This window comes from Adiantum capillus-veneris, chromosome 25 (assembly GCF_014529385.1).
Source record: "Adiantum capillus-veneris isolate H3 chromosome 25, ASM1452938v2, whole genome shotgun sequence".
Taxonomy (NCBI): Eukaryota; Viridiplantae; Streptophyta; class Polypodiopsida; order Polypodiales; family Pteridaceae; genus Adiantum; species Adiantum capillus-veneris.
The window spans coordinates 54,984,355-55,001,616 of record NC_140955.1 but is presented as its reverse complement, the minus strand read 5'-3'; positions in this window follow the sequence as shown (position 1 = coordinate 55,001,616).

The following is a 17,262-nucleotide window of genomic DNA, read 5'->3' as shown; positions in this document are numbered from 1 at the left end:
TTTCTCGTTTACTATTTTGACATTGTAGTTCATTTTTCCGGTGAGTATGTGCATATGCCGAAACAAGAAAGTGACGGAAGCTATTTTCAAGCTCCGAGAGCTAGTAAGGTACATCACATCTCCACTCAACTAATTTTTTTTATGTATACAATATCCTCAACAAACACTTAGTGTACTCGTGTGTTATCTTGTAGATTTGTAAGCTCAAAAGAAACTGAAATAGATGCCATTCCCGCTGCTCAAACGCTTGTCGTAAAAACCGTGTGTGCCATTGAGGATGCATTTCCTTGATCTGTTCTTCTTAGCCAAATCAACCTCTTAGTTCACGTGGTTGAGGAGATCGCTATATGTGGAGTAGTGCATGCAGGATGGATGTAAAGACTCTCAAAGAATTTGTGAGACTATTCCCAACCAGAGCCATGCATGGCCAAAGGATGGATCGTACAAGAGGAATGTTTTTACATTTTAGAGTATTTGACACAAGTTGATCCCTAAATGCCTCGCCTGTGGTCAGATGAGGAGGATGCAAGGATGACTTCACACTTGCTAAGTGGAAAGAGAAAATTATTTAACATGGATATGGATCTATTTCAAGTGGTCAATAACTTTTGCATCCTCAATGCAAAGGTTATGACCAAGTGGGTGGACCTGTGGACAATGGAAAATGCAAGGCGTTTGCAGGAGATAAAAGCATAGAAGCAAGCACATGGAGGTAGGAGGGCACCCCTTGTGCCGAGACACCTTGCATGTTTCCTAGATCTCATTAGTGCCGAGTGGATTTATGAGAGGATACCAAAGCAAAAGCACACAAGAAGACATCACGACAAAGAATGGGAGTATGCACGAGGTTGCGTACCAAAGGTGGAGTACTCATTTACTTAAACCGTGTTGCATAGTTTTTTCTTGATTTTATCTTTGTAATTGATAAAATATTTCTTCTCTTTTATAGTGCCTTTCATTTAATTCAATGTGGTCAAAGGGTTGACACTTTTGTACATGTCACATTGATGAGCGTCGAACCACCATAGAATGTGGCATCATGGGAAACTTTGACATGGATAGTGATGAAGCTAGATATTGTGGAACTAGTGAAAGGATACTAAAGGTCAATTTTAGAACCTTTCATACCTTCATCTTTGAGTGCAAGTGGTTTGCAAATGTGTCTATACAGCATTAGAATGGCCTCTACATGGTGGACTCTAGTGTGCATTACACATGGGAGGTATGAAAATTTAGTTTTTACCACTAATGAAGTGGAGACCATCTTTGACCCTCTCCCACCTACTACTTTGGATGAGGGGGAGACAAAGTAGAAAGAGATTGATGATTCAAGTCCCACCAGCACCACCAGTCTTAGCGAGGATGATTGCCATGATGATAATGATGATGATGATGAGATGGAGGATGAAAAATTTGAAGATAATGAAGCCAACACATCCACAAAGGACAATTTTATTTCTCTCTTTATTGATTTAGGAGCCATGGGCTTAGAATTGGATGACGTTGTCGTGCAGTGACACATACATAGTGGGAACGCATGCTACAAGATCTATCTTGTATTTTTTTAGATACATAATTATATTTCCTATAGTGTACATATGCATATTTAAGTATAATAATAAGCCTTCTATCTCATCCTATTATTTTTCTCAAGGGTAACATATCCTTACTTTACCATTAGAAAATACTATGGGAAAAGCATCAATAGCTCCGCCTCTTTAACTTGGGGCAAAAAACATTGATTCTTTATTTCTACTATTTCATTATCATCTCACACCCTAGCTAGATCCTATATCTAGGGTAAACTCCAATATATATATATTCTATGTATTTTTTATACTTTTCTTATATTTCTTTTTAAATAGCTACTAGGCATGATTTCAAAGATACACTTATTTTAATGCATTATTGCAAGCATGATTACAAAAATTTGTCAAGGAGCAATGTCATGCTTTCATATGGCATGAGGTGTCCTTTGGAATTAAATGAAAGTCTAGGTTAAGGAGACCACATGAAGACTTTTGCTACCATAAATGGACCCTATTTTGATGAATTTTTTACACAAGGTTCCAATCCGAATTGGAAAACAATTTTAAAATCAAAATCGTAGCTAATGAGCTGAAGTTTTTGCCCATATTTTTACTTTTTTATTTGGAGCCACGGTTGAGGAGATATGATCAAAATACTGGACCCCAGTCTGCCCACATCATGCAGGGGCAGCTCATTTCCAACTTTTCCAATTCCTGTTCACACTGGCTCCTCTCTTCTTGTGTAAACCCTTGGGGGTTCCCTTCACCTATAAAAGGAGACCTCTTCTTCCTTGGAAGGAACTCAAGCATTCAAGCCATTGATGAGAGGAATTATTGAGGGAGTGAGTAGTAATGCCTAATTATACTTAGCCTCATTAACATAAGCCCAAGCCTACACTTTCCCCTAGAGGAAGACTAGCCATTCTTGTACGCTATCCTTGGAAGATCAACTCTAATCAAAGAAGGTCTTGCACTTGGCGTATCAATCAAAGTGGAGTTCTCCCCTCTTCTTCTCTCTCCATCAATAATGGTGCCAAAGGGTTTGTCAAGTAAGATGTGTTCTACATTGATGTTTTCTTGATTTGTTGTTGTTTTCTTTTTCATCTCTAATCCAACATATATATATATATATATCTAATATTATCTCCTTAACAAAATCTATCTCTCTCACTCTTAGTAATTCATCCTCTCTACAAATTTTAGGTTCTCTTTGCTACAGGTACATCTCTCCCCGCACTATCCTTATTGTCTATGGGCAAGAATAAGGCTTGGGAGAGAAAATTCTCATCTCTTCACTTCTCTCATATCTACATTTCTCACATACTATCCTAGATGAATAACCCACATGATGATCATTTCTATCGCTTTCACTCTGTACGATCTATTAGAATTAACGTATGGATTAGCCGTAAAATACACTTTCAACAACGTATAGTGTTCTCTTCGGCCCTGAAAGGCTCAATGAAATACTTCTATCACCGGATCCCATCATACTACCTCTCATAGACTATAATTTTCTTTTGATGTAAGCGTAGTTATCTTGCTATGAACCAAGAGGATTTGTACACACAATTAATTCCAATCACTAGACAAAATATATATATTATGGTAAGCACAAAACTACAATTCCAAAGAACAATTCGTAGCCTATTTGGTCAGCCAAGATTGAATGCCATTAACTCATCCATTAACCCTTTCATATTACCCATGATACGATATGACCATAGCCTTGATGTTTTCATCTTCGTATTGTTTTGACATTCTCTTTTGCGTTCTTTCTTTGTGTGTGTGAATGCAAGAGAGAAAGAGTGAGTCTTCTTTGATTGCACTTCTTTCCAAACCCTAGTCTTCATGGCATCTATGGTTTAACTCCTTCATATAGTTTTTGTTGAGTTCTCTCACAAACTCTCACAGCCATAAGCCCGGTGCTTTCCTGGAAAGACCGCAAATTTCTCGACATATTTTTGGTGAACCCGACGCGAATCTGCTAGGGTGAGAGTTTGTGGGTAACCATGGGTGATCATGTTGAGCAACGGGGTATGCATTTTGACCCAGCAACAATGCAAATGTTTCAAGCATTTGCAATGTTCATGCAACAACAACATGCTACTGAAAGAAGGGAGATTTCAGCAACGAAGGCCATACGAGCGGTCGTCAACAGAATGGATCAGTTCAATGGAAAAGATGTAACCAAGTACTTACGCGAGTATGTGAAGGAGATGGAGCTGCATCACGTGTCAGAAGGTGAGATGATTCAAAGCTTTGAGCTAGTTGTTGCTCTAGAAATTAGGGAGCATGTTAGGGCAATGAAAGATGGGCATGGGAGAAATTGGGAAGAACTCAAAGTAGCTTTAAAGGAGGAATATTTCATGGAGGACTCAGAGAGAGTGACCAAAAGGACATTCTTAGAATGGGTAGTCAAGCCAAAGCAAGGACTATCAATAACAGAGCTACTTAGGGAATTTGAGCGGCACTATGCACAACTCACTAGGACAGAAAGGGCCACACTAGATGCAGAGAAGACAAATCTTTTCTTACAAGCTGCAGGTAAAGAGTTTCAAGAAAATTTGGAGCTTCTTCTTGAAGATAAAGATGCTGAGCAAGGACTAAAGACCGACTGGAATGAGGTTGGAGGTGCTGTCTCACTGCTTGCCAAACGACAAAGAAGAAGGGACAAGATGGTAGTAAACACTACAAGTCCTTCCACCTCAACTTATGACAAAATGTTAAAGCCTACTTTTATCGCTCCTAAGTTTGATGAGTCCATGCTAGATGAGCTTGTGAAGGGAATGCATGACTTGAAGGTGAAGTTTGCAAAGCTTGAAGAAAAAGGCCAACCATCAGGGCCACTTCCTAGGCAAAGACAACAGCCCAAAGAAGGGTTTGTTAATAGATGTATTTGGTGTGATAGTACAGACCATGTAAGAAGGGATTGTGATGATTTTAGTGATGCTTTGTCAAAAGATGTTGTCTTTTTTAAGGATGGTAAAATCCACTTAAGAGAGACAGGTCTACCCTTGAGAACTAACTTTGGGAAGGGGAGAATGCAAACCTTAGTTGAAGATATGGCAACCAAGCATGCCACCTCTTCAGTTGAGGCAGCTACTTATGGAGTAAAAATTGAACATTTTTGTGATGAAGAGGTGAGTGACCATCATGGTCAAATTTGGCCAAATGTCATGCAATTAGCTAAAAAGGGAAAGCTTACAAAAGAGATTCTACATGAAGCAGGTGATTGCATACGTCTAGAAACAGGATGGAATGATCCAGTGGACTCATTGTCACTGCATGCCTACATTACAAAATGCCAACAAAATGAGGCAATTGTAGAAGAGAAGCGCAGACGTGAGAATGCTGATGAAGGACCATCAAAAAGAGCTTCTAGAAGTGGGGGAAGAAGCGACTCAATGCCTTCTCAAACACCCTCAACACAAGGAGCATCTCCACCTGAAGTACTCATGGAGGAGTCTACAACAGGAAAGAAGAAAGAGCCAACGAAAGGTAAGACAAAAGGCCCAACTTATAAACTACAATTTGACATTGTGGTTGCTACAGATTTAAAGAAAGTCTTGGAGGAAAGGATCTTGAATAGCAAGATTGAGTTTACTCTGGGAGAAGTTCTTGGCATTGCAAAGCGTGAATTCCATGAGGAGATCATTGACATCATCAAGAGAAAGAGGAAAACCCTTGCTGAAGTTTCTCGTCCACAGGTTGAAGGGAAAACCTCAAAGACACAAGGGATGCAACTGCAAAATAAGGAGAATGATGGAGCTGTGGTAGGATGCTACCAATCTAGTGGGAGAGTGAAGCAACTGTATTTCGCAAATGATGATGAAGAAGTTGAAGATATTCCTAGGAGTTACTATTCACGAAGTCATTGGGCAAGGGCTACTACAGAAACTTTGGTCAAGGTAGGAGATCTTGAAGAGCCATTTGTTGCCTTGATTGACCATGGTTCAGAAATAAACATAATGTCAAAGAGTCTCTACAACAAGTGCAAATGGCCGATGGACACAGATCATGGCTGGATGGTAAAAGTGGCAAACAATTCATCCGGTGAATTGTATGCAGCATGTCCAGGTGTGAAGGTAACAATAGGTGATGTAAAGATTGACCAAAACTTCTTTGTACAGGATACATATTCATATCATCTCATCCTTGGACAACCCTACATTGTGGGAGTTCGAATGGAAACAAAGGTAATGGACGATGGTTCAGCATATGCTAGAATACGTAGCAAAGATGGTAAACGAGCTGTCCAATTTCTCACAGTCTGTGTAAACCATGAAAGAAATCGTGACAACCTCAGAGAACATCCTCTACCAAAGGTAAGCAAAGACTTTCATGATCATAGAGAAATGATGGGTTTTGGCCAAGTACCATTGTAAAGCGGGATTACGGTGGTACAGAAAGAAAAAGGGTCTCGCTTGATCCAAAAATAGGTGAAACTTTCTCGATGAGCTCCTTGGTAACAAGGAATGGATCAGTATGTTTTACAAAACTTGAAGATTTGAAGAGATATGAGAGGCAATATGTGCATAATGTACAAATAAGCATGAAAAAGAGTGGGTTGTTAAAGCCTACTGAAAATGTTTTGGGTTTGTGTGAACAAGTTTCTTTTGTAGATACTATGGGTGAGCTTGATGCTATAATGAGGTCTAGTTTGCATCTTGAAAATGAAGTTGTGGAAGTTTGCTCTATGGAAATGTATCAAGTAATAGAAGCCTTTAAAGAAAGCCAAACAGTTGGCCCAGAAGTCCATGTTGAAACTAAATACAAGAGTGTAGCAAAGAAGGTGAAACCAGTAGCTTCACCCTTACCACCCAACAACAAGGAAAAGATTGAACAGGCTTCTTTACAACCAAGTTTGCGGAATCGTAAAAAGATCGGGCATACCTTCACAAAGGAGTCCTTTCAAGAGTTGCAGATTGGTTGCGAGGAGTTTCTAACACAGGAGGAGACAAAGTGCTTCAAAGAAATGCTTTCAAAGCATGGTAAGGCTTTTGCATTTGAGCCACATGAGATAGGATGTGTTGATCCTTATATTGTAGCTCCTATGGTAATTTTCACAATACCTCATGTGCCTTGGAATCTGCGGCCTATTCCGGTTACAAAGGCTCATTTGCCAAAGTTAGTAGAGCTACTGAATGAGAAAATCAAAATGGGAATCTTGGAGCCTTCTTGTGCTCCATACTCAAACAGGTGGTTCACAGTTCCAAAGAAGAATGGTTCTCTACGCTTCATCCAAGATATGCAACCAGTGAACAAGGTGACAATTAGAAATGTAGGTACAGGTCCAATTGTGGATGAATTTGCAGAGGCGTTTGCAGGGAGGGCAATTTACTCAATGGGGGATCTCTACTCAGGGTATGATCAATTTCAGCTTGCAATCGAAAGCAGAGACTTGACAACCAGGAGGACACCTTTGGGTTTGGTAAGGATGTGTACCTTGCCACAGGGAGAAACCAACTCGGTTGCACATATGATGAATGGGATGAATAAGGTCTTACGTGACTTTATTCCTCAAATCACAATGCCTTTCATTGATGATTTGCCTATCAAAGGATGTGAAGAAAGTGACAAAGATGAAGCTTTGGATCTCAAGGGATGTCGCAGGTTTGTGGTAAATCACATAAATGATTGTGATAAAATTTTGTCTAGGTTGGAAGAAGTGAATCTTACATTGTCAGGGAAAAAGTCTATGTTTGGTGTCAAAGAAGTGCTCATTGTGGGGCACATGTGCGGGCCATATGGTAGGAAACCTTGTCCATCAAAGGTAGATTCCATCCAAAGAATGAAAGAAACATGCACTAGAATCACTGAGGTTAGAAGGTTTCTGGGAGCATGTGTCTTCTATGTTATTTGGATTCCACATTATGCACATGTAGCTGATCCTCTTTATCAGCTGCTTAGAAAGAATCAAAAGTTTAAATGGACAGAAGCACATGTAAAACCCATGAAAAAGCTAAAGGAGTTACTCCAGTCAGCAACGACTTTGAGAAAGGTAGACTATGAGTGTCAAAGGCCAGTGATTGTGACAATAGATACCAGTCCTACAGGGATTGGATGGGCAATAGGGCAAGATGACAAAGAAGGACACAGATATGTGGTAAGATTTGGAGCAAAGGTACTAAGTGCTCGCCAAAGAAACTATCCACAGATAAAGAGAGAGTTATGAGGTATGGTTACAGCCTTGAAAAGTGGGAAAGAGTACCTAATTGGTGCATGTGTGGTTGTAGAAACAGATTGTCTACGACTTCTTGGGATGATTACAAGCTGCTCAACACCAGACATTGCTATGTTGCAGTGGATTGCCTACATTAAGTCCTTAAATCCCGAGTTTAAGCACATTGCAGGTAAAGACAATACAGTGGCAGATATGCTATCAAGGGCAAGGTATGAAGATGAGTCACAAATGATTGATGAGGGAGATGATGTAGGCACAAAATTCTATTCTATCTCTCATGTCAAAGGTAACGATGTCTGCATGACTAATTCACTTGAATTGTTCTTGAAAGATCTTTATGAAGGTGATTGGATTTCTATTGGAAGGTACTTGAGTACTCTAACAAAACAGGATGATTGGTCTGAACAAGAATTCAAGAGGATACGCAGGAAAGCATATGGGTACTTTTTAAGGGATGGTTACTTGTGGAAGCATCCTACAAAAGGGTGCTACACCGCAACGGGTTATATGTAAAAAAGAGACTCAAGTAAAGCTCATGCAAGAGTTTCATGAGAGTCTATGGGCTGGACACAGGGGTGTGTGGGCAAGCTTCTCCAAGTTGAAAGAAAAATACTAGTGGAAGGGTATGTATAAAGATGTATCTCAGTTTGTAGAGTCATATGTAACTTGTCAAATGTATTCAAATGTTCGACATCGTGATGGATTGCACCCTACATATCCACTAGCCATGCACTATAAATGGGTTGTGGATCTAGTCACGATGCCTTTAGGACTCTGGCAGATGAGATACTTGGTTCTTGCACGAGAGGACCTAACTAACCAGGTTGAAGGAAGAGCATTAAGAGCTAAGACCACAGAAGCTGTGTGCAAATTCCTTCTTGATGAGGTGATTTGCCGTTATGGTTGTTTGGGAAAAATCACTGCAGATCGAGGTGAACTGGATGCAGAAGAAGCAAGGGAGTTCTTTTCTAGATTAGGGATCAAGCTTTCTCTTACTACAGCTTACAACCCTGAAGGCAATGGAAAGAGTGAAAGAGGGCATCCTCCTATCATCAAAGCTTTGGCCAAGGCTTGCGAAGGAAGAGTTGGTGAGTGGCCAAAATTGTTACCATATGCTTTATGGGCTGATCGTACAACACATAGCTCAGTAACTGGCTACATGCCTGCGGAGCTAATGCATGGTCAAAAGCCAGTGATGCCTATTGAGGATACAATTCCCACATGGAATGTACTACCTTGGCAAGAGGGGCTTAGTAGGAAAGATCTCCTTGCACTGCGTATAAGGCAGCTAGAGAGAAGACCTGGAGACATTGAAGCTGCAAAAGAACGACTCAAAAATGTAAGGTTGAAAAACAAGGACTATTTTGATAAGCGACATCGACTCAGGAGCAAAGCAATTGACAAAGGTGACTGGGTTTTAGTGTATGATAGTAGCCTTGATAACCAGCACACAGTCATGCGTAAGTTCTCAAAAAGATGGTTTGGACCGTATGTTGTAAAGCATGTGCATGAAAATGCTACTTACAGCTTGTCTGAACTAGATGGTACAGAAGTAAAGATTCCCATTGCAGGAAAAAGGATTAAAATGTTTAAGAGAAGAGAAGACAATGATCTAGAAGATATTGATGAGGAAGAAGAGAAAAACACAGGTGAAGATCAAAGTGAACATGAAGCTTTGGAATCATCCAGTGAAGAAGAAGACAAGGAAGATGTACAAAGAGACAATGTGGCACATACCGGAGGATGTGCAGGTTTAGAGGGGGTGGATGTCGTGCAGTGACACGTACATAGTGGGAACGCATGCTACAAGATCTATCTTGTATTTTTTTAGATACATAATTATATTTCCTATAGTGTACATATGCATATTTAAGTATAATAATAAGCCTTCTATCTCATTCTATTATTTTTCTCAAGGGTAACATATCCTTACTTTACCATTAGAAAATACTATGGGAAAAGCATCAATAGCTCCGCCTCTTTAACTTGGGGCAAAAAACATTGATTCTTTATTTCTACTATTTCATTATCATCTCACACCCTAGCTAGATCCTATATCTAGGGTAAACTCCAATATATATATATTCTATGTATTTTTTATACTTTTCTTATATTTCTTTTTAAATAGCTACTAGGAGAGAATCAAATCCTAGTGGGACACTAGGTGGCATGATTTCAAAGATACACTTATTTTAATGCATTATTGCAAGCATGATTACAAAACTTTGTCAAGGAGCAATGTCATGCTTTCATATGGCATGAGGTGTCCTTTGGAATTAAATGAAAGTCTAGGTTAAGGAGACCACATGAAGACTTTTGCTGCCATAAATGGACCCTATTTTGATGAATTTTTTACACAAGGTTCCAATCCAAATTGGAAAACAATTTTAAACTCAAAATCGTAGCTAATGAGATGAAGTTTTTGCCCATATTTTTACTTTTTTATTTGGAGCCACGGTTGAGGAGATATGATCAAAATACTGGACCCCAGTCTGCCCACATCATGCAGGGGCAGCTCATTTCCAACTTTTCCAATTCCTGTTCACACTGGCTCCTCTCTTCTTGTGTAAACCCTTGGGGGTTCCCTTCACCTATAAAAGGGGACCTCTTCTTACTTGGAAGGAACTCAAGCATTCAAGCCATTGATGAGAGGAATTCGTGAGGGAGTGAGTAGTAATGCCTAATTGTACTTAGCCTCATTAACATAAGCCCAAGCCTACACTTTCTCCTAGAGGAAGACTAGCCATTCTTGTACGCTATCCTTGGAAGATCAACTCTAATCAAAGAAGGTCTTGCACTTGGAGTATTAATAAAAGTGGAGTTCTCCCCTCTTCTTCTCTCTCCATCAATAATGGTGCCAAAGGGTTTGTCAAGTAAGATGTGTTCTACATTGATGTTTTCTTGATTTTTTGTTGTTTTCTTTTTCATCTCTAATCCAACATATATATATATATATATATATATATATATATATCTAATATTATCTCCTTAACAAAATCTATCTCTCTCACTCTTAGTAATTCATCCTCTCTACAAATTTTAGGTTCTCTTTGCTACAGGTACATCTCTCCCCGCACTATCCTTATTGTCTATGGGCAAGAATAGGGCTTGGGAGGGAAAATTCTCATCTCTTCACTTCTCTCATATCTACATTTCTCACATACTATCCTAGATGAATAACCCACATGATGATCATTTCTATCGCTTTCACTCTGTACGATCTATTAGAATTAACGTATGGATTAGCCGTAAAATACACTTTCAACAACGTATAGTGTTTCTCTTCGGCCCTGAAAGGCTCAATGAAATACTTCTATCACCGGATCCCATCATACTACCTCTCATAGACTATAATTTTTCTTTTGATGTAAGCGTAGTTATCTTGCTATGAACCAAGAGGATTTGTACACACAATTAATCCCAATCACTAGACAAAATATATATATTATGGTAAGCACAAAACTACAATTCCAAAGAACAATTCGTAGCCTATTTGGTCAGCCAAGATTGAATGCCATTAACTCATCCATTAACCCTTTCATATTACCCATGATACGATATGACCATAGCCTTGATGTTTTCATCTTCGTATTGTTTTGACATTCTCTTTTGCGTTCTTTCTTTGTGTGTGTGAATGCAAGAGAGAAAGAGTGAGTCTTCTTTGATTGCACTTCTTTCCAAACCCTAGTCTTCATGGCATCTATGGTTTAACTCCTTCATATAGTTTTTGTTGAGTTCTCTCACAAACTCTCACAGCCATAAACGCGGTGCTTTCCTGGCAAGACCGCAAATTTCTCGACAACGCTTCTTGTAGAGATCTTTTGAAAGATGATTCATTTAATGTATGCTCACTTTTCTTTTTGCCATGAAAAGTGAAGAATTGTGTTAAGAAAGAGAATCTTCACAACAAAAAAGAGAGACATCCCTTGATTACAAAGACCTATATCTAGAGCATTTTTTTGATTGGACCTCCTCCTTCCCCTAAGAAGCACCCTAAATTATCTTATTGTCTTTCTGAGTCTCCATTTGAGTAGCCCGCTCTTTGGGTTGGTCATGCTTCACTATGAAAATCTCAAAACATTTTTCCGCCCCACACTTCAACTCCATAAAATAGAACCGGTGTCACCAATGCATCAAAAAGATACTTCTTGAGAACCCAACACTTGATGTTTCCCGCATTACACATGTTCTCAAATGCATAATATGTTCTCTTTCTTGCTTCCAAACGACGCATAGCACATTCATGCCACTTGTGATTGGACGGAACCTCAAGACCAAGGTACTTAAAGCTCTCAACAAATTCAAGTGTCTAATTGTTGTACACAATGCATGGCTTCTCCTTATGGTTGGTTTTCACAAGCATAACCTTTGTTTTGGATTCATTCACAATCAGCCCACTATGCAAGCAAAAGTTCTTAAGGACAACCATAAGCTTCTGTGCATCTTCTAAAGTGTGTGCTAGAAGCACTACATCATCCACATACAACAAAAGCATGATTACCGCATTGCAAATAGTGACCTCTTAAATGCCTTCTTCTTGCATAAATTCAAGTACCGTTTGTTCCAATTGATCTATGTATAGACCAAAGAGATTTGGTGACAATGGAAATCCTTGTTTAACCCAATAGTGCTTACAATTTTTTTTTTAAATTTCTCTTTCCATGTGCAATTGACAAATCGCCTTCTCATAGATCCGAGAAACCGCAAGCATACACTTACTTGGCACTTGGAGTTTTTCCATCCTTCTCCACAGATTGTTACGTGGAATCATATCAAATGCTTTCTTAAAGTCCACAAAACAACAATACAAACGCTTGCCTTTCAACCAACTTTCCTCCATGAGAGCACGAAGAGTGACAAGATGATCAATGGTGCTATGGCATCGACAAAAACCCGTTTTTTCTTTTGCACGCTTGTCATTCTCTTCAACCCAATCACTCAATTTCATCTCCATTATGCACCTAAACAACTTTTCCACAAGAGACCTAATCATTATAGTCCGGTAGTTGTTTACATTCTTTACATCCCCTCCTTTATGCAAAGGCTTAACCCAATTAGTACTCCAATTATAAGGCATACAATGTTGAAGTGTAAGGTTGAACATATCACACATCCATTCATCGGTAAAATCTCCCGTCCATTTGATCATCTCCGGCTTGATACCTTGAAGATATCCCACTTTGCGAGTGGCTAACTTTTCAAGCCCACCGCATACATCCTCAATAGTAAAGAAAGAGGGCATACATGGGAGTGAACCATAAAATGATATTTTTTTAGCATTTGCTTGCTCATATAATTGCCTACAATGTGTGTACATATCCACAATACTCAAGTTACCAAAATTCTCAACCCGCTTGCCCCTCAAGTTTCTCCAAAATCTTCCACATGCATGTGTCTTTTCTTGGACTTGAAAAACTTGTTGCTTTACTTCCCATCTTCTTCTCTTCTTTTGAATCAATGCTTTGTATGTATGCAAATGATTTTGATAGTTGTCTTTGTCCATAGTTGCATCAAGCTTTATCAAGGACTTTTGAACATCTTGACATTCTTTATCGAACCACCTTTTCATTATCTATCTTTGTCAATATCATGGAAATGCTTTATGGCAAAGCATTCTTCGACACAAGAACAAATAACTTTCTTGAAAGCTTCCCATTTAGTTTCCAATAGTGCGTCATATTGAAGCTTTGTCATCCATAACTTTTTCTCAACCATTTCAATGTATATTGGTGCTCATTTGAAATCCATACATAATGATAATTTCTCTTCCCTTTGGCTGAGATTGTCATGCTTAGTTGCTTCTCCACATGAAAGCTCAATACATAAGGACTGATGTTTGGATTCCGGGGTCCATTGGCTAAACATAGAACTCTTTATGCGATACATGATGGCTTCAGAGGAGTAGCATATAGTCAATCACACTATCCCCATAATGTTTTCTACATGTAAATCCATTGGTTCCACTCCACAAAGATACACCATTGGCAATGAGCATACCCGTGCTATTACACATGTGTAAAAGTAACTTTCCATAGAGATCTGGCTCTTTCTCATCCATTGAAGTACGATCATACAAGTGAACTTCCTCCAACTCCCTTGAAATGTATGGCATATCAAATTGTTGAGTATCATGTTGCAATGTTTTTGTGCGAGCATTCATATCCCCAAATACAATAACATCACCTTCGCCTTTGAAATTAGCAATTTTCTCTTCTAAATAAAAAATTGACTGATCTCTATCCATGCAAGCATAAAAGGGGGAATCATGATGAGGAATGTAGCAACCGGCTACAAATATGGGTGCTCTTTTTGGTGTCATAATTTTCAGCCATACATAACGTTTGTACTTGTCATCTTTTACAATTGATACAAAATATTCCACTCCTTTCTTAATCATACATGCTACCCCTCATTGCCCTCTTTGTTGCTTGAGATTCTTTGACCACATCAATGAATGTACATTGTAATCCTCCAAGCCTTTGTGTATCATGCTCCCAAGTTTCAACAAGAAGTACAACATCGGCTTTGATTGTTACTTTATTAATGCCAACTGTTTGACGGATATGCCGGGACGGATGTCAGCATAGTGAGAACTCACCTAACAAGATTTATCAGCTAAAGACAAAGCTCGACCCGTAGGCGCGTGGAAGCAAGCATAAGGTGTCAACCTACACTCGACCGACTCCTAACTAATTCCTACAGAGGTCTCTACCAATTGTCTAAGTCACAGCCTTCAAGAGTGCATAAGAGGAAACTTCCTACAAGCTTCCTAGAGCCGAACACCCATCAAACAATCTCAAAACACCAGAGAACTTGAAGGAGACCCTACTAACACCAATAGGTTGCTCTCCCTAAGGTCTATGACCCAAAATCCCAACCCAAAACACACGGTGCAAAATCACGTAGGATGTCTGGCCGAAATTTGCAGGTCTTCATTTTCGAAATATAAATTTCCTAATGTGTAGCTCTACTCAATGTGAACGCGTGGATATACTGCAATGCAAAATTAGACAATGTATGCTCACCAAATCACCAGATGAAGCTCGTAGAAGGAGCTTGCAAAATCGGAGTGTACGCGTGCAATGTAGGTATCGGCGCGTAGCTCTCGTCGGGGACAACACACTGCACTTCTCCGCACTCGATTCCGACCACCGGTGCACACGTAGCGTCAAGATGAAGCTCACTCTCTCTCTCTCGTACACAGTACGCTCACTCACACAGACTTCAAAACTTCTTTTTAAAAATGACAAAAGATTTTTTTCATTAAGGTCAAAAAGTGGTATATATACCTTACAATTCTCAAACCCTAAAGTTCTAAATCAACCATCTACTCCATCTAACTATCAAAACTGGGATACAATCTGGAAACTTCTGTAATTCCCAATATTTACAAGGTGAAAAATCAGGTTTTCTCAATAAATGAATAATTACAAAAAGTGATAATCTTCTGAGTAGTCAGTTTTTGTGGGGTGTATCCAGCTTCTAACACTCCCCCCCTCCTTGCTCATGGCGTCCCCAACATGGCCGCTGAGCTGCTTCTTCATCGTATGGTTTCACGCATCTTGATTAGTGACTCGTATCTTGCATGTAGATTCATCATTGTTGGACTGAAAATATCAGTGTTTATTGTGAAGAAGCCGGTGTAGAACGCTTCTTCAAAGGCCTAGAGGTGATAGGATGGCAGAAACATTATCCTTTGATACAACGCATGTATCACCTCCTTGGAAGGTTGACCAGACAGATCATGGGCACATCTGTAAGTATCTTGGAAGAAGAAGATACTGTCTGTCACTTGGCCATGCTTGAATGTCTCAAATACTTCTAGAAGAGTTTTGCGGATTTTCTTCATCATGATGCACGTAAGGTCAGGTGAGCCAGTGACCAATTTGATGGAGCCCGTTAGGGTTTTCACCATGTATTGGACACTTATTTTCTCACCTGCCTTCAAGCCCGACAGCTTAGGATAATTCAGCCAAGTGGGTTGGCTCCTTTGTAATATCTCCTGGGCCTTCCACGTCCTGATCCTTAGTAGAGGACAAAAGCTGAGGTTGTCTCTGATGTTTTTCGGTGCCTCTACCAAATGGATTAGGTATTGTGGGTACTTCGTCAGCCAAGCCTTCCTCCATTTTGGCTGAGAGTCAACTATTAACCTGGCTCCTTCTGGCTGAGAGATATCTGCGTTGTAGAGTGGCACTGTCGGCTCTTCTCTAATCCTCTTATTGATGGTGGCGGCTTCATATTTTAGCAAAGGATATGGGAGAGAGGGTTGAAGCCATTCGCGCCTGAGGTTGATGGCATCAATCTTCTGGATAGTCATGGATTGAAAACCCTCTGCTCCCATTCCAAGGCTTACTTAGTCGTTTCTATGATCTCCACCTCTATTGCCTTACGCAACTTTTCTTCCTCTTCCTGTGTTAGATCTTGTGGCTCTTGAGAGGATCCTTCTAGGATTTCCTCTTGCATAGGTGTGTCCATAGGATCTGCCACATTTTCTAAATCTATGCCCTCATTGGCCGCAGGCCCTGTGCCTTCTTGCTCTCCGGCTTGTTGTCCTCTCAGCTCCTCAATCTGCTTTAGGAGTTTCTATTTTTCTGTTTCAGCTTCTTCTACCATATTCACGAGGAGGTCGTTTAACTCGGCGTTTATCTTCTCCGCCTCCTTGAGCTTTCTTTTGATACTTTCTAATTCCTCTTGCATGGATTTTTGGTCTTATTCCATTTGTGTTTGCATAACAATTGACCCTTCTGCCATCATCAATCGTTGCTTTTTCTCTAGAGTGAGCTCTTTCTGAAGTTCTTGCATCTGTTCTTCATAAATTTGGCTTTCCATAGTGATGTGAGTCGAGCTAGTAGCTCTGACTCTGGCAGGAGATGCCCGTAGCCTCTGGATGTTTTGCATTGCTTCAACTTCTATGGATTCCTCAGCCAGCTGTAGGGTCAGGTTATCCCTTTCCCTCTCAGCATCTATCAATGATTTGCTGAGTTGCTTACATTCCTCTTCAACTCGTTGCATTCTTTGGGCTGCTGCCTGGTTTTCTTTTTTCATTTCCTAGCATCTTTGCAATGGCCTTGCTAGACTGGCCTGTAGCTCTGCTTCTCTCACTTTTTGCCTTTGACTCTGTCCTTGTAAAGAGTCTACTTCCAACTTTATCTTCACTTCAGTGGCCTTGAGAGATGCCATCTCACTTTTTGAGGCCAGGGACTGCGCTCTTAACCCAATTAACTTTGTCATCACCACATCCCAATCGTTGGAGGGCGGGTGCAGGTCCACTGTATCTGCGGCCATCTCTTTTAGTTCTACTAACCTGATGCTTTGCATTTGCTCCTTAGGCCCTGTGCTTGCCAAGTCGAATGCGATTGTGGCAGCCTCTTCTTTTGTGTATCCTGTTGCTAGCAGGTCCATAAATGTGTTATATGACTCATTTGGCTCTGGTTGCCCACTTCGAGGCTTAGCCTCTTCCTTTGGTTCCGGCTCCTGGCTCTGCTCTTGCTTGGCCTCTTCTTGTTCTGCTGGTTTGTCTTGTTTCTCTTTGTCTTCTTGTGGAGG